The sequence below is a fragment of the Mytilus californianus genome, unplaced genomic scaffold (genome assembly GCF_021869535.1).
Source record: "Mytilus californianus isolate M0D057914Y unplaced genomic scaffold, xbMytCali1.0.p SCAF_1, whole genome shotgun sequence".
Taxonomy (NCBI): domain Eukaryota; kingdom Metazoa; phylum Mollusca; class Bivalvia; order Mytilida; family Mytilidae; genus Mytilus; species Mytilus californianus.
Window position 1 is genome coordinate 100,306,656 of NW_026262581.1, and position 11,054 is coordinate 100,317,709.

Consider the following 11,054-nt stretch of genomic DNA (forward strand, 5'->3'; position numbering starts at 1 on the left):
GTAGCCTCCTTATTGTTATTTTTAATTTATATTGTATATATACCATGTTTAAACTATCCTTGCAATATTTTCCCTTGCATTGCCACCATATCACTTGTACATTTTTACTATTTTATTTATCATGTTTTTATTATCTAACTATTAAATAACAATGGTTAGATCAGAATAAGGCATATATATAATGCATAAAGAAAACATGTAAAACAAAATGTAAAATGAATTTTAAATACCGATATTTCACAGGCTATAGTATCATGAACATATGAAGGATGTTATTGATAGTTTTATTCAAACAAAATTCTGGGTGAATTGGATAAAAACTTATCTGTTTCCCGTTGAACTTCTGGCGTATCTGGTGTACATAATCAATGTATTTATTCACAAGTTTCGTGAATCACAAATAAGTCAAAAATTAGTTTGTTGGTTTAAGCAGTGCAGTTTGAAGATAATATATTTTGAAATTGTCTGATATAGACTTATAAAAACAAGCAACATATCCAAGATGGCGACCCCCAAAAGATACTCAGATATACCTCATTTTTATGTTCTGAAATGTCCGCTTATAGAAATGAAATACAGATTTTAATTAATATTAAACACTTGAATAACATTTTAATTTTTTATAGTTTTTTTCATAAAGGACCACAATTTTATGGTAGCTGAAAACTACATCATTCGCGGACAGTTATAAAAAACATTGTGTTCTCATGAAGAACGTCTGTAACTAAATTGTATACAACAATACCTTTATCAAGCTAAAAAGGGGAAAGTAGTATGTCATGTCGTAGATAAGCCTTCAAAATTTGATTAAATCTCCAATTTGTTTTAACATCATAGAAAAAAACAAAGGATATGGATATCCATCCTTGACACAAAATCAGTACATGCACAGCAAAAAACACACAAAAAGCAAAGGAACAGCGCTTTTATTGCTGTTCTTCATCCCAAAGTCACAGTGTGTCCACTGTTTATGTATAACAAACATAAGAGAGAAAACAAATAAAAACAGGTTTAAAGAATGTCTGTCTTATAACCAGACAAAGATAAAAGACTGCCTACGAATTAATGTTTTTCTTTATAAATTTTAATATAAAACTCTAAATTTCCCAAAACATTTTTGATAAATAATGAAAAACCAGGAAATTGTCATTGTCCTTTAGTCTGCTGTTATGAGAATAGCTGTTGTTACAATTTTAAACAAATTCTTTCGAAATGAACTCTTGATGAGAATGATATCATTTTGAATTTTAGCAACTACTTTCCTTAATTTTATAGTCATATTAACTGGCTGAAAAAATACAAAACAGAAAAAATTAAAGGTACGCGATTTGTTAGCATGTTTTGGATCATTATTTACGCTTTCAGTGTCCATGTTTGTTTATTTACGAGAACTACTTCGCAATAATGGGATATTCCGATGTACCACCTCTCCAGTTTACTAATAGTGTATTAAAGTAAAACAATATGAAAATCTGTAAAAGAATTTTTTTAAATTATAATAAATTACAAATTTTCTCTCCCGCATTTTTAACAGAATACAATTCAACAATAAAGAAAGTGTTTTATGCAGGGATAATAAATGAACTTTTGCAGATTTCGTCCTGATTTTATAACTTGCATATCCCGCAAAATTGTAAGTGCTGATTACCTTTTATGTGCTTTAATCATATGTGGTAGTGTTCTTGGTCTATTAATTGTGTAGAAGGCACTCGAACATGTTTAACTCCGCCACATTCTGTATGTGATTGTCCCAAGTCGATAAAGTAATACAGTGATTGTCTTTGGTTGCTGTCTGTGATATTTGTTTTTCGTTTATTGCTTTTTCATAAATCAGGCTTTTTGTTTTCTCTATTTGAATTGTTGTACATTTTGTCAAGTCAAAATTTGTTCATGCATATCTTAGGAACACACAAGGACTTATACAATATTTAGGAAACACTGGACTTATTATTTTTCTTACGTTTGAAAAATAAATTTCTACATATAATTGAAGTAGAGGCACAACGTCGTAAATATTCAAGTGATCTAGTTTATGTTTCAAATGTACATTTTGATTTAAATTCCTTCTAAAGCGACCAGTAACAACCTGTTTCTATCATTACTTAATGTAATATAAACATTTGGATTTAGTGAAAAGGCATTTAAAGACATACTATTAGACCGCCATTTAAGCAATGATGAGCAAGCTCACAGCCACAATAAGCAATTTGTCCAAATTTAATTATTTAAAGTGAAACTGCCTTCAATGTTTTCATGTCGGATATGTGCTTATGGATAGTTATGAGTCCTGCATGACGTTTACTGAAGGGTCTTTTCAGGAGTTAACGAATATGTCGCAAAGGATAATTACAATTACGATTGATTTATAATTCGGAAGTAAGAACGTGGCGATTAAAACTGATAAAACGTTTCATTCAACGTCATGTTTTGTTTTTGATTGTTTGTTTGAAAAGGAATATCTAAGGGAAAAAAACAGGTTTAAAATTTGGTACAAAGACTCATCAGTGGCTAAGGCAATCTATACATGGGGTAGAAAAACCTCAGTGTTTTGAATATTTCAACATTTTGTTAACAGTAAATTTACAGAAAATGAACATATCAATGATATTACATGTCAGCACAAAAGTTCGGACTACAAGGCTTGTAATACACTAAGGGACGAAACATCGACCAGCAGTGAAATTGATCCAGTGGTTGTAAAAACATGTATATGTTTTCTTTCTATGAATTTGTTTTATAAATAATATCACACATAAACTGTTAAGTTGAAGGTATCAACAAAATATACAATTTGGATCATTTCATTAAATTTCTTTATTTAGAACTAAACTGGTTGAAAGATTTGTGTTTTGTGTATTGGTGTTTGTTTGTCTTTTATCTTTTTAGCCATGTCGTTGTCAGTTTATTTTCGTCTTGCGAGTTTGAATGTCCCTTTTGTATCCTTCGCCTATTTTTTTCAACAAATTACAAAAAGATAAGGAATTCATAGCTTGAGTTTACATTTCTCCTTTATTTCACAATGAGAATTATCTGTTTAGAATGATGTTTCTCAATTTCCTACATTAATAAGAATAACCAAAAGAATTAACAAGTTTACGAAGCAGTATTACAAGGTTATTTCAAAAATCTTAAGTACAATCAACTAGCAATATCGGACGAATATCAGAATACATATATTTGAAACGAATTATAAACAACTTTGTATCCTTGCCTTGATATCTGCAAAAAAAGTGTTGTTGTGCAATATCCCATACATTCGTTTTAGTTCACATGTGAAGGATGTTATTTGATAGTTTTGTTCTACTTTTTTCCGAATTCATTGACTAAAAACCTATCTTTGATTTTGCAGTAATGTCCAAATTTTGCCCCTTGAATCAAAGTTGTTTGTTCAAAGTTAACACTCTGGTCATTATTCACTGATACTTTGAATCGCGAATAAGTCAACAATTAATGTATCTTTCAGTTGAAGTTGTGTAAGCAGTGTATTTCGAAGATAATAATCGTCTGATAGATTTATGAAGCAAGCTACAAATCCAAGATGGCGACCTTTAAAGATGCTCAGATATACCTTATTTTTATTTTTGAAATGTCCGCTTATACACTTAAAGAAAGGAAACACAGATTTTACATTTTAAACCTTAATCTTAAACACTTGAATAACATTATTTTTTTTACTCTTTTATTATTTTTCATAATTAAATACGAGGTAGCAAAACATTAAAACGTTTAATCCCGCTGCAAATGTTTGCACCTGTCCTAAGTCAGGAATCTGATTACAGTAGTTTGCGTCTGTTTATGTAGTTCATACGTGTTTCTCGTTTCTCGTTTTTATATAGATTAGACCGTTGGTTTTTCCGTTTGAATGGTTTTACACTAGTAATTTTTGGGGCCCTTTATAGCTAGCTGTTCGGTGTGAGCCAATGCTCCATGTTGAAGGCCGTACCTTGACCTTTAATGGTTTACTTTTATAAGTTGTAACTTGGATGGAGAGTTGTCTCATTGGCACTCATACCACATCTTCCTATATCTATTCAGGGACATATACAAAAAATCAATCCTGTTCGTATGAAGAATATGTGTAACTACATTGCAAACAACATTAACTACATAAGATTCAAAAAGGAACATTAGTATGTCATGTCATAGAGGGAAAATAGTAGTATTACATTTTCCTGGCTTAAGGTTGACCTTCCGTGACAGGTGAAGGAAGTCAACTTAGGAGCAGTGTGATCGGATGTAAGGATATAATATATTTTTTTAATTTATGATTAACTGCAGTGTGTATATTTAAAATATAAATTTTGAAACACATTGAAATATTTTCTTGCGAATAATCGGAAAGGGCTTCCAAATTTTCCTAAATTTGATGTAAAATGACGATGGGCATAGATACAATAAACAAGCTCCGTTCGAAGATGGTCATGATACCATTTGACTTCAATTTCTAAAACAGAATGATAAAGTACTAATATCACACATAACTGTTTTGTCCAGGTTTTTCATTATATAAAGTTGTAATTTTAGAAAATGTTAGTATTGTCGCCTATGGAAGAATAACTACTACCGTTTTCCCTACATAGGCCTTCCAAAATTTTAATAATTCTCCAACACATAATGTTTTAACATGTTAAATAGCCCACGGTCTACATAACAATCATTCGAAAAAAAAACAGGTTCAAAGAATGTTTGTGTCAACACCATAGTAGAGAAATTAGTGATGACAAATTAATGCTTTTGTTTGTAAATTTTGATATTAAATTGTTTATTAACATATTGAACCAACGAAATAGGTAATGTCCTTGAGTCTATAAGGAGAACAGTGTGTGTTTACAATTCCGGTGTTTCTTTCTTGGCCCTTCTTTGAAAGGAGAAAATGTTTAAACTAGCCTTACTTATTGTTTTTACTTATAATGTTATGCTTTATATGTGTAATATTACAACCACGTGTACCTAAAAGCCAAGAAGATTGCTGATTTATAGAAATTCATCTGTTCAGAGAAAAGATGCCTATTCTTTTTAGAGGGAAAGTGATTAAAAAAAATGAAAAACAAAAGCGCTAATTTGTTTAAGTTTTCATTTTGCTCATACTTAAATTCAACACAATCGGTCATCTTTTCCTCACTGATCCTGCCTCAGGAAAACACGACCTTAGATATTGAGGAAAATCTCGAACAATCTCTTTTATTCATGCGTTTCAAAAATAGAATTTTATATATAACTAAAGTAGGGGTTCAAAGTCTAAACGTTTCAAGTAGTCTGCTTTATGTCGATCTAAACACGTACACTTTGGTTTAAATTCCTTCCAAAGCTACTTCTTGTTTCATTTTTTTACTGAATGTAATATAGACATTTTGATTTAGTGGAAAGGAATTTAAAGATATATAATTAGACCGTCATTTAAACAATGATGAGTAAGATAATGGCGATAAAATACAATTTGTCCATGTTTAACTATTCCAAGTGAAAGTCATCTTTATATCGGTAAACGACGTGTTTATATCGAATATGTGCTAATGGGTAGTTATTGGCCATGCATGACTTTTACTGGATTGAACGAATATGTCGCAATAAGATAATGAAAATTACGATTGAATCATCATTGAATTGGGTCTGTTCATTTGGTGATTTCTGATATTCTTTTTATTCAAGTTGTCTCTGAAATTATATAGACGACACCAAACAGTAAACTTGGTCAAGTTGTTATACGAACTCACTTTCCACTAGGAATTAACCTATGTTACGATCAAATAATAAAAAAGATTAATTAATTGTTCAGAGGCTATATATGATATGTCTACTAATGTAGAACAATTATATGGTAGGTTCTGCAACTTGTGTTTGTCTTGGTAAAAGGTAATGAATCTGAACTGTGAGAAGAAATAGAATTCACGTTGCGTAGGGGAGGGGGGTATTTATTTGCAACAGACTACATAAAGAACCCTAAAATTGTTGTTGCAAGGGTAACTAAACGTTCAGAGAGCAAAGCATTCGCCATGGACGGGGGTTAGAGTTATTGCGCTAATTCATAACAGTATGATGTTTAATTTGGAGATCATGCACTGACTGGGATATAGAAATGTGGTCACTCTGATTTCTTCCGTTTGACTATAAGGCCGTGTTCACATTGACCTGACCTAAACTCGGTGTTGTGTTAGTGTAATTCACACGTAAACTAAACACAATTACGTTCCCATTGATAAAACTCAATGTTTACATGTACAGTGTATATAAAGTGCGAATCCAGTTAGTTCATTTTAACTGTTGTATGCGAGTATGTCTATTGTAGAATAAAGGATGATGGGAAAAACTGCGTTTGTTTACTTTTTGAATATACAAAATAATAGATTTGAATGTATGTTTTAACAGATTTTCATTAGAATATAACTTTTTGATGTAAAGGATTAAAGTCCAAAAAAGTGTTATTTAAGCAGCAGAATCCATAATAATGATTACTGAATGCGATTCATTTTAACTATAGATGCGATGAATTATCACTGTAAGTGCAATCATTTCTGATGTGGAATTTTTGGAAGTGCGATGAATTTTCATTGTCGTTTTATATGATTATTCGACATACTACAACTGAAAATAGTTTTTAAATGACTTTAATATTGATGATATTTACAATTTGAAGTATAACCCCGTTCATATCATGAATATTCAAATAGTGTTGGTGAGTTTGCTATTAACTTGTCATGTATCCGAAAATTTACTGGAGCAGAACATTCATGAATATAACGTTTTTCTGCGACGAATTTTCTTTGAAAAGATTTATAACTTGCTTAAAAAAGCTTTGAACATTTGTCACGCCGTGTCATACATATTTCTACCGTATTGATAGGCTTTTGCACAACGAACAGTACAAGAATGTACAACGAACAGTACTAAAAAAAGAAAACAACTTACAAAGAGAATGAATCGCATGTAGTGTCAAAATTCTGAGGTAAGTTTTTCAAGTAAATGTCTTCAAATAAAATTAAAACAACGGGATTCTCATTCGTATTATGTATTTTAACAAGAACAAAGCACAAAATACACGGTCGCATTTAGTGAAAGAGCCAACCAACTATGCTCTATTTGTAGTTTAATCAAGTTTGAGTTACACATAGTGTTTGTTTCGCGATGTTTACAAATAATTCACAGACCTGTCTATTTAAAATAGTCACATGGTGTTCATGTAATATAAATGATATACAATGCTGCCAGGAGCAGTAAACTTTGTTTTCATAAACATTGAATACTTAACTGAACAGCTAGTCAATTAGTCTTTGGTGTAAATATAAGAACGGTATATCTACCAACATTGCTTCGCGATGTAGCGATTAACGTCCGGAATCAACTGTACGGTGGTTATACCCCGTGGTATAGAACCATTTAAACATGTAACAATAAACTGTTTTCAATATTTCTTTGTATTCCCACAATTGCGTATTGGCTAATTTGTAACACCGTCTTATAAGAAACTCAAGCATATTTAAGGTGACTCGACTGTTGCTCGAACTTTCTTTACTGTATCGCATAACGAAAACAGCATAGTGGAATTTGATTCAATATCAACAAGCTGAATAACAAAACCTGTTTTAAGTTAAACAACATTAATAATTATGTTAAAAGGTTCATTTTTCTGCAAATGAAACTTAACTGCTACTTTTAAATCTCTAGCACGCTCTGTTTGTGAACTATTCTTAATATTTATCTATTTGTGTATCAATTTTGCACCTGGATGGCTGTACGCGCGATGAAAACCCGTCCACATCTCATACCTATATCATGAATTTATAAAAACAGTACACATTTAATATCATTTCTTATTTTATCCAAAAATCATGAATTTGCCGTCTGTTTATTTATCATTCTACATCAGAAATTCATCACGGATACAGTAAAAATGACATTTTAGGATTCGCACATTACATACACTGATGTAGTTTAAATCATGTTTTGTCTACATGCAGTCGATAGTCAATGTAGGCCTTGTGTGGGTTAAGTGTACACAAAACAAGGTATTAAGAACATGAATTTTACCATGTATATTTAAAGAATAAACTTTTTTTTAAATACAATTGATATTTGTAACAATTATTAATAAAGTTTTTTACCGAATTATTTGTCTAAACTCGATATATTGCTTTGATATAAAAAAAACTTTAGGTAGCTTTATTAACCCCTTATCAAGACTCAAAACATCATCATTGCCAAACACATAATTCATTTGAAAATGTCTTCCCGAATCGACTGGACGTGCACAGAAACAGGCGCTTTGGTAAGCCTATGGCAACAGGACCATATCCAGAAGCTGTTCAACAGTATGTGCAGAAAGAAGCCAATTTGGGAAGACATATCAACACGATTAAAAATCAAGGGCATTGAAAGAACAGGAAAACAGTGTGAAGTTAGAGTTCATACAATGACAACGAAGTACAGGAAAATCGTTAAAGCAAACCCTCCCTGCTTGATTGACTCAGGAAAGAAAACTTCGGGTAAGAACTTCATAATATTAACTTTTACTAATATTATTAGTACATCGTTTAAAATATGCATGAAATATTTGCCACTGGTCTTTACTCAATCAACGATTCACTCATAAATGCATTACTAAAAAGAGTGTGCGGTAAATTGTATTGTTTGGCTAGTATCTAAGATCTGGTAAAATGCACTTAGAAATAAAAAAGCATTAATTTGCAATGTACGAACTGTTATTTTTAAGCCGTAGATGTTAAGAAGTCTCTGCATGGTAGTATTAATTGGGTCATTGCTCTTGGTTCAAACTCGTGACCGTTTTATTCAAGCAAAACTAATGAATTGAGAAAAACGCAAATACGTTTCACCAAATCATCAACTCGCTATAATATATATTTTTTTAAATATTGCGTCTATGCGAATATATGCGTATATATGCGAAATTTGCTTGTATATGTGTATTCTAAGCATGCATATTGTATAATCCTATGTTTCCTTTTTCACATTCAGAAATGATTGACGACAACAATAATGAAATACCTTGTGAGATGAATGCCGGTTCCGATACTGCACAACTTGACCAAGATGATAACGAAACAGATTGCCAAAAACCGAAAGCGGTATGCGTATATATGCGAAATTTGCTTGTATATTTGTATGCTAAGCATATTGTATAATCCTATGTTTCCTTTTTTACTTTCAGAAAAGATTGACGAGAACAATAATGAAATACCTTGTGAGATGAATGCCGGTTCCGATACTGCACAAGTTGACCAAGATGATAACGAAACAGATTGCCAAAAAACAGAAAGCGGCCTAAAATAAAATACAATAACCCAGGAAGATAAAGGCAATGCTGTATCCAATCCTCGCAGGTAAACTACTAAAAACTCAGCATGGCATTATAGTTTAAATCTGCACACTCTTATCTGCATTAAAGATCCCTGTTTAAATGGAAAACCTTTTACGTACCTTTTAAACTAAAAATAAAAACTTTCCGATTGAATAAATTTTCACTATACATAGGTATCCGTTTTAGGATTGGTTGTCATTTCATATAAAACTGTATATACATGCAGTACCCATAATTATTTGCATGTCCTCATTTAGGGAAGACTATTTTATTTTCGTAGGTGTGTGTTTGTGTGTGTGTGTATGTGTGTGTGTGGGGTTGGGGTTTGTTTTTGTTTTGTTTTTTTTTGGGGGGGGGGGGGGGTAGAGGCAGGAATCTTTTTTCGGATGAGTCATACATTTTCATTTTTTTGGGGTAAATGGTTTATTCATTTTGAAAAAAAATCTATAACTCCCTTCCCGATTATCAAATGGTTGAACTCTTACCAAATATGATATTGTTAAGAAATGAGAACCATGTCTTTTCTATTTTTAAGCAACATCGAGGACAGAAAATCTAGGAAACGTTCACAAACAAAGGATCTTTCCTCGAAATGCAACAAAAAAGCGAGGAACGTTTTTTTTTAATTTGAAAAAAAGAGAATGGAAATGGAGGCAAAAGAAGAAGAAAAAAGACAAAAGAGAGAAGAAGAACAGGAGCAAAAGCAGCAACAAGACTTTTTACTGGAACTTGCTAAAATATAAGAATACAATAATATATCTGTACTAAATGGGACGCAACAACACCCCTGATACTTTCAGCATAGTTGTTTCGATTATTTGGCAAATTGGCAAGAATGACATTATCTTGACCTACAACAACGCCATTTAGCCACTCCTCATTGATACCATCACCATGAACTTCATAAAAGTTATGTAATGTACAACAAGAACAAACAAGATAAGACACACGTACAGTAGCAACATCAAGTCTTTTCAGTAAGCAACGCCATCTCCCTTTCAATCTACCAAATGATCCTACCACAACCATGCGTGTACTTGAATGCCTATAATTAAAAGTTTTTTGTTCTTAAGTTAATTTCCAAAATCGGAAAAGGGTCTCATCAGCAAAGAATTCAAACAATATGCGGCATCACCCAATAAAAGTACAGGTATCTCAGTACCATTAATATTGACTGTATGCTGAGGAATTAGCTCTCCATTCTCTCTTTGCCGATAAATATCTGAATTACTGAATATGCGCGCATCATAGACTCGGCCTGGCCATCCGACATAGACATTGGTAAAGCAATAATTTGCATCTACAACTGCAAAACATACCATTAAATACAACCCTTTTCTGTTGTAATAATCTGCAGGATTATTACGTGGTGCCACTATTGGAATATGTGTTCCATCTATAGCCCCGCCTACTCGTAAAAAACCGTTGATTCGTCGAAAAACTCTTATATTTTCAATTAGTCTTTGACCTGTAGGTATACGTATATGCTTCGGCATTAAATGATCCGTTATAATTCTACAAGTTTCATTTGTAATTGTGCAACACGTCGACCGCCCAACAGCAAATAGGTGTGAAATTGTTCTATATTCAGCCTTTGGGGTTAGTCGCCATAAAGTTATTGCAACCCTTTTTTTAACAGCTATGCTTTGCCTGAAGTTCGTGTTTCTTTTCTCTATATGGATTTCTTGTTCCTTGCACAAGAAATTGAATGTTTCCTTGGAAAGTCTAAAGTTTTCACGAA